Source organism: Pteropus alecto, unplaced genomic scaffold, assembly GCF_000325575.1.
Source record: "Pteropus alecto unplaced genomic scaffold, ASM32557v1 scaffold40, whole genome shotgun sequence".
NCBI lineage: Eukaryota > Metazoa > Chordata > Mammalia > Chiroptera > Pteropodidae > Pteropus > Pteropus alecto.
The window spans coordinates 11988446-12003159 of record NW_006431919.1 but is presented as its reverse complement, the minus strand read 5'-3'; the positions used below and the strand labels follow the sequence as shown (position 1 = coordinate 12003159).

At 32.1% G+C, this 14714-nt stretch overlaps 1 pseudogene; it reads left to right on the top strand.

Moving 5' to 3' along the window:
• Positions 1 to 13991: 13991 nt before the first annotated feature.
• On the top strand, positions 13992 to 14109 carry LOC112475316 (annotated as a pseudogene).
• The last annotated feature ends 605 nt before the right edge of the window (positions 14110 to 14714 follow it).

Below are 14714 nucleotides of genomic sequence, written 5' to 3'. Positions count from 1 at the left end.
CTTGATTATTAGATAAGTACATATCTGTGTACATTACTACAATTTATAACATAAACGTACCCATCACTTTCAAAAATTTCCTCTTGCACTCTTAATTTATTATTGTTATCAATTTGGTGATATGAACATTTAACATAAGAACTATCCTTTTTTTATAGACCCTTAGACACACTGTTTGACAGTGTTGATTCTTGTCTTACAATATCATTCTATCATAATTCCCCTGTAAGGGACAGTTTAAGATTGAACTCAAAAGTTATCCTTTCTTGACTCTTGGAATAAATTAATAAAAGTATGCAGCTGAAATAGCATCTGTGAAAGTGAATAATACATTAACTTGCTTTGCCTTTTCATTGATGTAATTTTACAAAAATTCAAGAATTAGAGCCAGAGGAAAGAGCAATCAGGGGGATTACTTCATAAAATGCATAAATGTCTAACCAATGTACTTTATACTTGAAACTAATAACAAAATAAAATTTAAAAATAAATTTAAAAGATATTAAAGTCTCAATATAGAATAAAATAAAAGCTATCTTTCAAAAAATTTAAATAATTTTTGAGTATTGTAATATATTAGAAGACAAAAATTTAAAAACTGACTCCACGTTCCAAGATCTATATCCTCTCTACTATATTACATACTTATTTTCTTACTATCATGAACTTTACTAAATCTTTATTTTCAGATATGTTTTAATTACTTCAACAGATTAAACTAACTTAAAAAGCCAATTTAAATTTTAAATTACTCTGGAGCATTGTTTTACCAAATATTAACTGAAGTTAGGGTAGCTGGATATCATCTGCCACACAGAGATGTATAGTACGAATGGATTAGCTTAAATAACTCACTAAAATAGTATGTGGGTAACCAATATAAATAAAAGTAAGCTTTTCAGGACTAAAGGGAAAAGAACTGTGGGGAGAGTCAGCCTCCTGATTTTTTAGGTTCTAGCACACAGGATAGATGTATGCTTAGGGTAGGCTTGCAGTTGAAGTCAGCTCTGTGCTCTATTTCAAGTAGAAGAAAATTAGAACCCAAGTGCTCTACTGAGAGAAAGGTGTTTCCTATTTGAGCGCACAACTGCTTATGTACTTGTTTGTTTGTTTATGGCCAGGATCACAAGTAGAAGGTATTGTCCCTTTGAAGAAAGAACACGGCTGTCATCCTCCATTTCCTAGGCAATGTCACGGCTGTGACAAGGAAAGGTTTATAATGGCACAGTTCGGTGCCTTCATAATTTATTCTCTCTGATTTTATGCTCTTTTAGTCTCCTGCTCAACCATCCACTAACAAGTGGTGATATTAGCCAATAAATCAAAGGCGTCTGCTTGTCACTGCCAGATGCTTGGCCACATCACCACCGATTATGAGACGTACAAAAGGACGATTTCACGTAGGGAGCTCAGCAGAGGTGTTCCACTGATACTCCGTTTGATAGGAAACCAGTGTGAGGGGAATGTAGTAAAATTCAATAACTTTTATGCCTTATAGCAATGAAGAACTAACCTGAAATAAAACTGAGAAGTAAATTAGGAACTCACCTTTATTATTATTCCTTTTATGATCCTAAATCTCTTTTTTCATCACTTCAATACAGGTTAGAGAAAGAAGAAATATTGATGTACTCAGTTTATTTTTCTGGGTCTAAGAATTAATCTTCCTTTACTAAATGCATCAAATAAGATATTTACACCCATGTATTAAAACTTGTGTTATTGCTAAATAAATACAATAGCATAATAATGTTTATGTGAATGATAGTCAATGTACAAGAAGAATATAATCCGATTTTTTCTTACTGTTAAAGCTGCTGTCAAACTAGTTAATACCATCTTTTAGATACTAATTGCTTATATTTTTCTTTAATCACCTCATTATTCATATTATTGATCCAGGATAATGTATATATAACTTTTCTGTGGTATAAATAAGAACAATAACAGAAGATGACTTTATAAAGCTCAAATGACTTTTATAAAGTATTTTATGAAATACTTCTGAACAAAATATAGAATTTTAAGAAGATACAAAGTTTATATCTTTTTTTCCTTGAAATTAAGGGAAATAAAGTGGAAAATAGATTTTCTATTGGTTTTATTTAATAAAGAGAATTCTGTTTTTTCTCACTTGAGAAATTTACCACGTTTATGCATTGATTATATAACTAAATTGTTGGCCTAGCAATTTTGCTATACTGACAATTTATTACACAGCATTCAAACAGATGCTATTTGTAAATCAAATTTTATGTTAAGGTACGATGGCATATATAATTATGATTTTTTAATTGGTATGGCTATTGTTTATCCTGTGACCATTTAAGCTGCTGTTGTTTTTCTTGTGTCTTCCTATAACCTCCTAGATTGCCCCACAGTGCCCCCATTTCAGTTACCATATCTCAGAGGCTAAAAAAAACACGTCTGTTATTTTAGCTTTTCCTCATCTGATTTTCTTATGTTACATGTGCTTCTAAATTACTGTTTTCAAATATTAATGTCTTTTAAATCTCCTCGGTATAACAGTTTGACATTTCCAAAGAAAGTGTGTCGAGTAAATACAAGTGTTTTTTAAATAAAATTGTTTTTGTATATATTTAAACAGTTATTTCACAATTTATTTCCGCCTAGGTAGTGATACTTTTTTGCTATTGTTCTTGCTTTGTCGTTGCTGTTGTTTTATTGTTATTTAAACTATGACACTTATATTGATATTTTGTATCATAATTTCATTTTTCTCCAGCCTAATAGGAATTTAAAGGTGCCATCTATTTAGAAAGCTCTAGACAGAGACAATAATTCACTTAGAAGTATGTGCTTGAAGTCCTCTGTTATTTTTCTGAGCTACAAAATTATTAATTATTATTAAGTATGTAAGTATCACTTTATATTCTGCAAAGTTTTCATAACTATCCTTTTATGTCTCACATTTCTATGAAGCATAAGAGTAAATTCCCAGTTATATTAAATACAAGAAACCAAGAAAGCACACTAAAAATATACTGAATAACAAATGAAGAAAGAAAATAGAAACCTCAGAAATATTAAAAAGGTGATAAATTACAACACACTTTGGCTTCTGCATGACCACCATATTGAATATGTGCCTATTTCTATCTAAAGAAATGTTTCAGTTTGTACTGCCCTACAGTAAAAAGATAGGGAATGACTTAAAATGTAAAGGACTATGAAAACACAGCAAATGAGAAAATGATTAAGAATTTATGCAGTATTTACTTTTGATGAGATACCCTTAACATTAAGTATATCTAGCTAAGGCAACTAATGAGTGTAAGTGGATGTAATTCAGTTTTGAAATCAATGAAAAACAGCGCTTTGTATTTGTCTGTAATTGTATTTTTTTCAATATCCAGAACTTGGTGAAATGAGATTTTAGAATGAATGCAGCATAAATCTAATAATATCAGTTCAAATCATTGGTTTCATTTCTCTATTATTTTACTCCTTGCTTTTGTAACATACTTTATCTGCAGGTTTTTGATACTGGATTGGGGGAGAAGTGTCAGTCACTTATTAGCTTGAATGTAAACTTAGAGGTGAAAACTATGCAACTATCTCCAATAACTTAAGACAAATAAGAGTTCTGATTCATTCTATAGCTTTGGTAGCTTTTGTGGAGCATCTACATGTACCAGTGGTATTTCATTTTGAATTCCCAGATAGAGCTGAGAAACCAACATTGAGGTACCACCATTTATCAACACAGAATGGGTCTTATTCTTCCCATTGGCATAAGAGAGTACTGAACTATAATGTCCCAGGCTCAAGTTCAGTTTATCAACCCAAGCGATGATTTTCTAGTTTTGAATAGTATTCAACACAAGCAAAGTTTCTTTACAAGCTGAGACAGCGGAGAGTTACAAATATCTCCTACAGACAATAAGAAAACAAATTATTTGCATTTTTTTTTCTTCTATGTCTTTTAAAATCCTCTGAAATTAAACTAATCTAACATTCTAGGAAATACTCTGGCAATTACTCTATGGATCATGGCTTCCATCTTGACTTTCTCCTCACAGTTTCACTCAAATAGTCTACCAACACGTTGTTTTACACATAACTCAGCAGTGTAAACACATCCTCATCTGAATTCTGGATTTTTCATGCTGTGACTCCAGGGCAAAGTCTAAGTGAATATTTTCATCTTCACTCTCCATGAACACTCCTTCTGAATGCTTATAAGCTTACTGTCTGTATAATAGATCTGTCACTAATCATGTATTTTGCATAGCATTCTGATTAGAAATGTGATCTAGACCAAGTTATTTATGCTCTCTCTGCTTCATTATCTTTATGTGTAAAATGAGACTAATAATAGTATATATTTCAAATGCTGAGGTGGATATTAAATGAGCTAATAAGCATAAAATGATAAACCATGGCTGGATGCATTGAAATACATTGCTGGATAAATACATAAGGGTTGCTGTTACTATGGGGGCCACATTTTTTTCTAGAGTATTTTTTTGTCAGAATATATTGAGTAATCACAATATTTACCTATTAACTTGAATTAGAAAGTCTATTGAAGAGTAAGTGTACTATTTAACTCTTGATTTATATCAGTACAAGTCTCTGATTTATATGTATCAGGTAAACTAATAATATACACCACATATCAAACTAATTTATATGTTCATGCAAGCTTTACTGAACACTAAAGTTGTAAAAATTATCATTTGGGGTACTATAATGATTCAACCACAAATGGACCAATGATTATGTTGAAAGATTTTAGGTTACACAATCATCATGTGATAGAATCAAGAAAATATGATATGTTACTGATATATCATTTGAATATCACAATATACTTAAGCTATACAATTTTAAATTATTCAATAGGAAAAATATAAATCTCTTATCAGAAGAATATATGTATGCTGCATTAATATGAGAAAATCTGGGTTTTAGCTCTCAAACTCTATTGTGAAAAATATCACAACCTCCCTGGACTAGTTATTTGTAAATTGTTTTTATTAATCTCTTTGTATTCCACTAGAGTGTAAGCTATTTGAGAGTCAGGGTAGAGTCATTTGTTTGCTTATTTATTTATTTAATATTTATTTATTCATTCATTTAGTATCCATAAATTCATTTGTCTCTAAATATATTCATAGCATCTTATTGAGTGCTCAAAAATATTATTAAGATAAATGACTAATGACCTCATTTTTCCATCTTTTGAATGGTGGAACTAGAGTAAATAATCTCTCAGCTCCAAAGTTCTAAAATATTATGTTAGCATAGTATTTAAAATGCATCACCAGTGACACACAAGTAAGAAAAATGGAAACTGTATGCTTTTACATTCTTTCTCTGAAAGCATAGTTTGAATTTCATGATATTTATGTGTTTGTCCATCCTACTGAGACAAATAGAGGCAGGACTAGTATAATATGTGAATTAATACAACTTCAACTGTAGCGTGAAAGGTATCATAATTATTGCCATTACAATAATGCCAGTCATGTACTGTTTATTCCTGAGTGCCAAAACCACTCTAGGTAGTTTATTCACTTATCTCATTTAATCTTCACAATGAGTCTCTACTGTTGGAATAGTAGCATTTAATTAAAAAATGAAGGTACAGTATGAGAGAGAACTTGTCCACAACTTTGCACTGTTGGTGATAATCGGGATTCTAAACCAAATTGCTTTTAAAGCAAAAATCACGCTCCTAGTACATTTAACAATCTCTAATATCAATTTTTAATGAGTCTATAGTAATAAAGCTTTGTGGGGGTTTTTTTAGTAGTACTGAACTCTATAAATAAATATCTTTATCAATAATTATCAATGTCACCATCATTCTAGATTATCAATATAGAGAGAACCTGGAACAATGTTTTAAACCTGGTTTGCATGCTGAACATCACTTTCGCAAATGAAATGACAATTATTCAATGATAATGAACAAGACATAACACATTCTTTCTTAAGAATAGAAAATGAAATGAATAGGCAGAAATAAGGACAAAAAATTCCATTGTTGAATTAAACATCATATATACTGACTTCTTTTGTACTTTTATCTGTTTCTGAATTTAATAACAGTTTAACGTTTGAATACAGTGAATTAAAAAAAATACTATTTTTTTCCCACAAAAGCATATAGGTCTTGTTTTTGATGTGTTACATTTCATTTAAGGTATGATTCCCTTCTTTTAACTTCCTTTTCCTCCCCAACCTTGAATGAGTTTTTCAAACATGTCTAAGAAGACATTTTTCACCCCTTACAACCAAGTCCTTATCATCTGTCACTCTCTGGAGATTCTATTTGAAGAGCCTAATCTGTACTTGGTTTAGGCTTAGAAACAGAAAGCAGAAACTTAAATGGCTTTTATAGTTTAATTAAACCATAACCTCTATCCTTTTCCCTTTTCAAAATGGAGACTTGCATGATATACCTAAAATTTTAGTGAATTAACAGCAGGACCCATATTTCTGATTTCCTATTCTGGGATTCTTTGTCCCACATATTGCTTAGGGCATTCTAGAAGTTTCTTTTTGTAGAATAATAGAAAACTGTCTAAGAGTCTTGAAAGATCACTGGAGCTGTTACAATCACCCACAGTAGGATTAAATTGTTTATTGATCCATGCTATGTCTTGGGTATTTAAGTATTTGGTTATTAATATAATACCTGGCATAACTTTTCATAATAATATGTTTTTGTTAATCCATGTACATATGCATTTGCTTTAACTGGACAAATAATTTTTTTCAATCTCTTTTATGTCATTGGTATATATAACATCTCATCTGTGAAGGCCCTGAACCATAAACAGATTAACATATTTTCACTTTTTGAAATACTTTTTCTCATGTAATAATTACCTACATGAGAAGTTGCCATCAAGTAAATATACAGAATTATAAACCAATTCTATATAATGTCATTAATTTCATCAAAGAGTTACACCTAATTAAAGAAAATAAAATTATTTAACTATAGATCAAATTTTTACATGCAATTTCTATTTTTCCTAAAATGTAATAGCAAATTCTAGACTTTATATCTGCTGAATGTTACCTGGGCTATGGTGGACCGACATTAAGGTGACTCCCAATGATCCCTGCATCCTTTCATTTATACTTTGCATAATACCACCCCTTTGATTATAGATACGACATAAGACTTGTTTCTCATCAAAGCATTTCGGCCAAGGGGATGATGTAATGTCATCACAATAATCATGCTAATTTATAACAAACTTGTCTTACTAGAGTAACACTCACACTCTCCCCCTCTCTCCCTCTCTCCCTCTCTCCCTCTCTTCCTCTCTCCCTCTCTCTCTCTCTGCCTTCAGAGAACCAAACTGCCTTGAATCCCACAACACAACACCTGAAGAGGCTTGGAAGCGAAACTTTCCCTAGTCAACCTTTCAGATGAGAACCCAGCCCCGGTCTACACCTTGATGGCAGCCTTAACATGGCAATGCCAAGTCTGCCTGCCAAGCCTACAAGAACTGTGAGATAATAAATGTGTGTTGTTTTAACCCACTATGTTTGTGGCTGTTATGCAGCATAAATTTCTATGGCATTTTTCTTAACTTTTCTATTTTCTAAAATTCATTCTCTATTATAAATAACTTTTTGGATCTGGAGGTTTCTAGAGTATTCTTCCTCTCAATTACTGAATATCTTAGATCATTATTTGATAACCAATGTTTATTGTATATAAAGATTGTTAAAAGGATTACAAATTATGATGTAAGCACTCACAGATGAACAGAAAATTTCATGATAATATTTTTAGAAACCTGGACTTTATAACTTTGTTTCTTCAGTCTGGAATAAAGTTTTCCTTCTGCTACCATTTAACTTTGACTCTTTTTCAGTTCCTATAAGAATGTCTTGTACACTAGCTCTTAATGGTGCCTGTAATACCATGAGTGCTACTCAAATTTGAGATTTGGGGTATTTATACTGCAGTAAAATCACTCTATAGTGATAATTATTGAGAGAGAGAGTGAGAGAAAGAATGAGAATGAAAAAGGTATATTACATGACTATCTCACAAATTTAACCTGATCTAATTACCTTTATAGGAGAACAAGGAAGAAAAGGGAAATTCATAGTAAGTGCGTGACTGCTCTGTGCCAATCACTGTGTTAGGCCTTTATATATTCAAGTTAATATGTTGGTCTTCAACCATTATTTGTTAGATAATAAAAAATAGGTGAAAAACTTCCAGTTTCAGCTCTGACATATGAGGTTTAAAAGTCATCACTTTGATTCTTACAACAAGAAAAATGTCGAGCAAACTGCAATCAATGATTTTTCTTGGACACTTTAGAGAACAGAGGGCACGGAACAAACCATCACCCTGAAATCTAGAATGGCAGGTGAATCCCAAGTGTCACAGACAAGATCTGCTTACCTGGATCAGAAGCTGCTGGTGCTGTAAACCTTTTTCTTTTCTTTTTTGACAAATTGCTACAAGCTAAGTATGAAATAAAGTGAAAGGGAAAAAGTCCAGGAGGTCAGAATTTTAGGGGAGGTCCCCACAAATTCATGGATTTACCTCAAAGAACCCCAACAGGTTTTCTCAGTAAAAAGAGCCAAGAAAAAAGGCTTTGTGGCTCCGGTAGGCAGAGAGGAAAACTAACCTTTTGGAAATAAACTCAGAGCATTCTGTATAATAAGGCTTGATCTTTATTACAAAAGATCTTACTAGATTGTTGTCTGAGCTGAGGGAAGGAAATTCTCCCCAATACAGGCACTTACCTAAGGGAGAACAAACTAAGAAATGCTTGTGAAGGTCACACACAGGAAAGGAACACAGGTCCATTAAAAGACTAAGATTTAATCATAAGATTATAGAATGACTCCCCTCCTCCAGTTTTTATCACCACAACACAAGAGATGCAAATCGATAACAGTTGAAAGACCTGTAAGACAGTAACTCTAAGGAAGAGACAATAGGAGAGACAAAATATAGAAAACACTAGAGGAATTTGAAGCTTCTGGTACCTACAGCTACAGCAAACATTAAACACAACCCAAGTCCTTCTCACACTAATCTAAAATCTCATACAAAAAGACCTATTTATCTCAGTCTCTATTATGCAATATATGTCAGGCTTTCAATAAAAAAAAATTTAAAAAAAAGTGAGTTATGCTAAAAGAGAAGAAAAAAAATGGTCTGAAAATACAAAGCAAGCATTGAAACTAGATTTAGATATGCCACAGACATTGGAATTATCAGTCAGATAGTTTAACTATGATTGCTATGGTAAGGGCTCTAATGTAAAAAGTAAATAGCATATGAGAATAGGTAGGTAATGTAAGCAGAGAGATGGAAAATCTAAGAAAATCTAAAGGTAATGTAGGAATAAAAAATACTGAAACAAAAATGAAGAATGCCTTTGTGGGCTCATCAGTACAATTGGACATGGCAGAGAAGATAATAAATGAGCTTTAATATAGATCAACAGAAATATTCCAAATGAAATGCAAAGAAAAAAGGTTTCATTTATATGAGGAATCTAATGAACAATAAGAACAAACTAATAAAAACAGACTCACACATATAGAGGACAAACTGGTGATGACCAGAGGGGAAGGGGTTGTGGGGCTAGAAGAAAGGGGTGAAAGTTTAGAAAAGTACAAATTTGTAGTTAATAGATAGTCATGGGGATGGGGAGCATGGCATAGGGAATGCAGTTAGCATTAATGGTTAGGTGGAGAGCCAGAGGAGAGAAAGAGCAATTAGGGGGATCATTTTATAATCTATATAAATGTCTAAACAATGTACTGCGTATATTTGAAACTAATATTAAAATAAAATTAAAAAAAAAACAATTAAGAGAAAAGAAAGAATGTATTAAAACAAACCTGAGAACATCCATGACAGTTTCAAAAGGTTTAATATACCTGTAACTGGAATAGTAGAAAGAAAAGAAAGAGAGAAAGGAGCAAAAAAAAAAAAAAAAATCTGAAAAAATAATCAGAAAATTTTCCAAGGTGAATAACGGACAGCAAACCACATATCCAAGAAGTTTGAAGAACATCAAGCAGGATAATACCAAAAAATCCATACCCAGGCATACCAATTCAAACTGCAGAAAAACAAAGACAAAAACAAAATCTTGAAAGAAGCCGAAGAATAAAGACAATTTTCCTATAGAGAAATGTGATCAGAATTATAGTGGACTTCTTATCATAAACCATGCAGCAAGAAGAGAGTAGAGTGAAATTTATGTATTGAAAGAAAATATAATATAGAATTTTAATATTCTATAACCTTTTTATGAAATTCTATAACCTTTTATGAAAGTGAAAGAGACAGAGGGCTTTCTCAAACAAACAAAAACTAAGGAAATTCATTGATGGCAGATCAACACTATAAGAAATGTTTAAAGAAGTTCTTAGGAAGAAGATGATATAAATGTAAAACTTAAAACAATATAAACAATAGAAGAGAAGAAAAAATTGAAGAAAAGTAGTCTTATTTTTCTTATTAATTGATCTAAAAGAAAATTATAAAAGTAATAATACTAATAACGTATTTAGCACTTATAGGGATAAGTAAATTGAATTATAGCAAATTTTTAAAGGAAGGAAGGAAGGGAGAAATTGAAAATACTCTTTTACAAATTACCTATACTATATGTGAATCAACATAATGTTACTTGAAGTGAGATTTGTTAAATATATATATATATATATTCATATACATATATATTAATTTCAAGGGAAATCACTAAATTTTTAGAAAAGAAAAACTGGAATATAAATAAAGGAGATAAAATATATTGTAAAATTATATAAAATTATATAAAATGCTAAGTTAAAATTTCAGAAAGGATAAAAGGGGAGGTGGGAATCAAAGGGCAAACACAATGAATAGAAAACAGTTACAAAAAAGTAAATATCAATCCAAATATATCACGAATTACTTTAAATGTGAATGGTTTACATATGCTAATTAAGATATCAATTGTCAAAGTGAGTGATCAAACTACAAACAGTATGGATGAACTTTAAATCCTGACTGCTAAGTGAAAGGACTTAGTTTGAAATGGCTACATACTATATGATTCCAATTATGAGACATTATGGTACAGGCAAGACCACAGAGACAGGAAAAAGATGAGCGACTGACAGGATGAGACGAGAGAGGAGTGTTGAAAAGGTGAAACACGAGATTTTTTAGGGCAGTGAAAGTGTTCTGTATGAGACTTCGATGGTGGATACATGACACTATACATTTGTCAAAACCCATTGAACTTTACAGCACGAAGATTAAACCTTAATATATGCAACACTTAAAAAATCATTTAAGATGTCAAAGGTTCCCAGGAGGTAATACATTCTGTATTACCTCCTGGGAACACAGATAACAAAAGTATCTAACTCTATTAAAACTGTATGAAACAACCTCACTTAGGTAAATGGGAGGAAAGGTATTAACCCAAGTAACTCTGAAATAAGTGGATTGGGCTTGTTCAGGGTAGTATGGCTGTAGACCATAATTTTTTTATTATCATTTTAGTTTCCTTTGCTAGTATAATCATAAGGATAACTTATTATTTTGCTGTGTTGCGAACACAAAATTTGATTTACTGATTGGGTGGGGGACAGTATGCTCTCACAAAATATCAAACCAGGATTTTAAGTAGGTATAATGTCATCTAATTAGGCTATGACTCAATATAGGGGAAAAAAAATCAATTCCCTGGTTTTGATTTGTCTTCACACATGGGCCAAAATAATTGTGTAAGAAAGTATGTTAAATATAAGGAAGGAATGATTTAAATCATCGCCAAAAATGGACAAAAATATTTCCTATAAAAACCCAAGAGACTTGTTCATAAAGATGGTTCTGTAATAACTAGGATGATTAATAATATTTTAACTGTGTCAAAAATGACATTTTAGTGTGAATATATGATACAGACAGTGGTCAACAAGACTTCATATCTTATCTCATGTTTCCAGTATGCCTTGCAGTTCATTTGGTGCCATATGACTAATTTTGGCCAACAGACTGAGTAAAAATGATGTGTCGCTTTGGAGTTAGGGCATTTGATAGTCTTTGCATCTCTCCATCTCTCTCCTTTCCTGCCTCAGCAAAACTTAAGACTATACACTTCACAGTGAACACTGGGTTTTCTGGGAAGCCAACTCTAAGATGGAGTTTGGTGTGCAGGGTGTTTGTCAAGTAGTACCTTTGGGACAAACAACACCTGTGGAAGGGAGGGAAAGAAAATATGATTGGACAGAGACATAAATTGAAGCTGAGTCGGCACTTGATTTACACACTCTGGGAGCTACAGAGATTTTTAACGAATGGCCTATTCAGAGTGTCCCATATTATATCAAAACAGCTGTGTCTTTATCTATCTACTTCACTTAGTCTTTAGATGTAATGAGTCTTTTTTTTTGAAGAAGGATACAGGCAGTGCATCATCATGCCCACTGCCTTCTAGAAGGCACACTTACAAGACAAAGGCAACCAAAACCAGCATCAGACTGTGATGTTACAAATAAGCCACTGAGATGTCAGGACTTATCTATTACTTTGGCTAGTGTTACTTTTTCTAATACAAGTATATCGTATAATGTATTTACTTACCTTCCATATAAATTCTAAACATGTACAATTTAACTTTTTAAACCAAGTCAGTTTCATCTGGAACTATATTTGCAGACATATTTTAGAAATATCCTTAAGGAAACAACAACAACAAAACTGTCAGGATCCTAACTGCATCACACTTAAAGCATAGCTTGCACAAACTGAAACTTCTCCTAAGGATGTATTTTTGCAGGTTAGATCTTTCATTGGTTCGGCAATAGAAACTACTGCTGCTTAACAGAAATCACATTATTATCACACAATGTCCAACAGGTATTCACTTTGCCTGTATAAGCAGTTATTGAGCTTCAAGGTTAAACAATACAAGGTTAAAAAGATGACCTTCTGTGCAGTTTGCAAATCACTAAAAGAAATACTGGAAGATAAATCTATTTCAGTTGGGTAAGGTTAGCTGATTAGTAGAAGTCAGATGCTGGCCTCAAAGAGTTATAAACTAAACAACAGTGGTGTGAGATGATTTTAGGATTAAATGGCCACAAAGCTAGAGTGTACATTTTGAATAATGTTTCTTCAATAAGAAAAGAAATGTAGGGTGCAGTGACTTTTAAACAATGGCCAAATAAGGTTACAATAAAATAAATCAGAGAAGTGAGATGGTTTAATGGCTTTTTAATGAGCCTAATGTTTTCCATTTTAATGAGCCCTCTTACATCAGCTTTAATCATTTTATGAGAATGAGAAATGATTGAGAAATGGTTTGCATTAATTCAATTTTCTGTTCAGTCTTCCCACAAGCCATTATGGCACAATGGCTAATGGGAGTCAACTTGGATGAGTGGGAACTTATAAAATAGGACAACTCTCAGCTAAATTTACTTAGACACTGGATATATTAACTGGTGATAAGGTTATATTTCCTCATTTTGCAAAGAGTGCACACCAAATGCCCATAAAATATTTTAACACTGTAGCACAAGCAAAAATTAATTAGGTTAGTTTAAGTGATCTACATTGTCCTAATTCTATGAAATTCTGTTTAAAATCTCCTTGCTTTATATTAAACATCAAGATTAAAAATGAACAAAATAACTGAACTTTTAAATATATACTTTTGATACAATATGTGCTTAAAACCATGATAAGTCTTTGTTAATCAATACATAAAAGGACACAATTTGCCTACTACCTAGATCTATATTAAATACATTATTTACCTATATAAGAAATTAGATATTCAAAGTCTATATAAAACTATCACAATAAATAAATCATGTTAAACAAAAAAACAAACAATAATAAAATAAAATAATGGTGTTCTCTAGATATATCAATCAGCATTATCTGAAATTACTAATAAAAACTAACTCTTACTATTTTAGGTTAAAAAATTTATTTAAAAAAAAAAAAAAAAAAACTAGTCTACAGCCATGCCACCCTGAATAAGCCCAATCCCATTTGATCTCAGAAGCTAAGAGGGTCAGGCCTGTTTAGTACTTGGATGGGAGACCACCTAGGAAGACCAGGTGCTATAGGCACTAAAAAACCAAACAAACAAAAAAAAAATCAAAGGCAAACAAAAAACTATGCGGCTCATTGAATTGCCAGGAAAATTCTAGAACCAGGCTAAACAGCTTGGGCAAGAATAAGGAAGTTGCAAAGCAAAAGTTGTATACAACAGCAGTCCAGTGAAGATATTCCAAGCATATAAATTTTAACTCCAGCAGTTCTTCAACAGTAATGGGCAGCAGGTCACGGACATCCCTAGGAACTGAGTATTGCTGCTGTTATTAATATCCCCACAGTCAAAACAGATTCTCAGCATTGCTATCTCAAAACAAAATCTTTACCAGACCTGAGATTCGGCAAGATCCACTTGTGAAGCCAGCTTCCTAGTTGCAAGAGAACTACAAAAATGAGTACCTGACATTTTAAACCTGTTTTGTGGGAGGTGGGCTCTCCTCTTGTAAAATTCTTGATTTAGAGAATAATACATCAGTGGTAGCAACAGAGATTTAGGAGCTTGAAAAGAAAATTATAGCAAGCTGTAAATTATATATGAAATAACAGAGAGAAAGAGAGAGAGAGAGAGAGAGAGAGAGATGAAAAAGTAAAGATTAATAGGTAATAATCAGGAGGTAAG